Raw genomic sequence first — 1,798 nt, 5'->3', positions numbered from 1 at the left:
CCGGAGCCTGTCCTCCGCAACGGGAGAGGCCACAGCAGAGGGAGGCCCGCATACCACAAAAAAAAAAAAAAAAAAAAAAAAAAAAAAAAAAAAATACCATGGCTTACCAACAGGTAGAAAATTCTAGCCTCTTTTTTTTTTTCTCTTGATGTCTTGGCTGATTAATAAATCATGCACAGCTTAGACATAGACAATGTGCCAAGTGTTAGAAGACTTGGGTTTGGATCTTGGCTCTGTCCCTAACCAGCTCCACAATCCTGAAAAAATCATCTCATTTATAAAAGAAGTTCAGCAATAACTACTTCAAAAGATTTTGGGGAGACATAAATGAGATAATGCATGTGAAAGCACTTTATGTAAAATATGAAATGCTATCTAGAGGTAAGGTGATATTTGGAGCAGAAAGGAACTCAGAAATCAATTATCTCAATCTGCTCATTTTAGAGCACATATTTCATAGGCAAACTAAGGCACAGAGAAGACAAGTGCTTTCTCCAAGGTCACACAACTATTAGTGGCAGTGACAAGACCAGAACTTGGGCTCAGACTATTCCAAATAGGTTTTCTTTCTACCACTGTGGGGGACACATTAGAAGGAAAAGGAACCTGGGAATCTAGCCTTGGTCTTTAAAAAAACAATCTTAAAAATCATTAAATGAAAAATGCCAATGCACTTCAAAGAAAGAGTGTATACAAAATACACTTCCTTCGTGAGGACACATGAAACTGCACGTGTGCAGATGGTAAGCCACTGTGAGCATTTATTATTCATTTCGACATAAAAGGAAATCTATAAAAGCTGACCATAGCTCCTCTGGCAAAGAGCAGGATTTACTACAGACTTTATAATTGGATACAAGCATGAGAGGTCCTCAGAATCAAAGATGAGCCAGTAGGATACATTTTAAATAGAGCCCACTCTGACCACAGCTCCAGAAGGCCCAAAGCATTTTGTGGTGTTGTGACCACATGCCACTACTTCCAGTCAATTTCCCACAACTTGACATTTCAGTTTCCTGACTGTTCTCCAAAACAGGGGTTTGTGCATTAAACTTCCCTTGTTTCATCATAGCTAGGATTTTGGAAAGAGAGAAAAAGAAGCTCGTAAAAATTAGTGGGGATTTAGAGCTGGTGATTTTGTTTATTGTTAAAAATACTGGTGATGAGGAATGTCAACGGAGGAACCAAGATGGCAGAGTAGAAGGACGTGCTCTCATTCCCTCTTGTGAGAACAACAGACTCACAATTAGCTGCTGGACAATCATTGACAGGAAGACACTGGAACTCGCCAAAAAAGATACCCCACATCCAAAGACAAAGGAGAAGACACAATGAGACTGTAGGTGGGGCGCAATCACAGTAAAATCAAATCCCATAACTGGTGGGTGGGTGACTCACAGACTGGAGAACACTTATACCACAGAAGTACACCCACTGGAGTGAAGGTTCTGAGCCCCACCTCAGGCTTCCCAACCTGGGGGTCTGGCAACAGGAGGAGGAATTCCTAGACAATCAAACTTTGAAGCCTAGTGGGAATTGATGGCAGGACTTCGACGGGACTGGGGGAAACAGAGACCCCACTCTTGGAGGGCACACACAAAGTAGTGTGCGCATCGGGACCCAGGGAAAGGAGCAGTGACCCCGGGGGAGACTGAACCAGACCTACCTGCTAGTGTTGGAAGGTCTCCTACAGAGGCGGGGGGTGGCTCTGTTTCACTGTGGGGACAAGGACACTGGCAGCAGAAGTTCTGGGAAATACTCCTTGGCGTGAGCCCTCCCAGAGTCTGTCATTAGCCCC

General features: G+C 43.6%; 1 protein-coding gene across 1 annotated transcript in view; it reads right to left on the bottom strand.

The window, feature by feature from the left end:
• The window catches only part of ATP8B4 (ATPase phospholipid transporting 8B4 (putative)), a 257,286-nt gene that overhangs the window by 90,345 nt on the left and 165,143 nt on the right, over positions 1-1,798 (bottom strand). The window lies entirely within an intron of this gene.

This window comes from Physeter macrocephalus, chromosome 11 (genome assembly GCF_002837175.3).
Source record: "Physeter macrocephalus isolate SW-GA chromosome 11, ASM283717v5, whole genome shotgun sequence".
Taxonomy (NCBI): Eukaryota; Metazoa; Chordata; class Mammalia; order Artiodactyla; family Physeteridae; genus Physeter; species Physeter macrocephalus.
The sequence above is the reverse complement of the archived record's forward strand: the minus strand, read 5'-3'. Positions and strand labels throughout refer to the sequence as shown.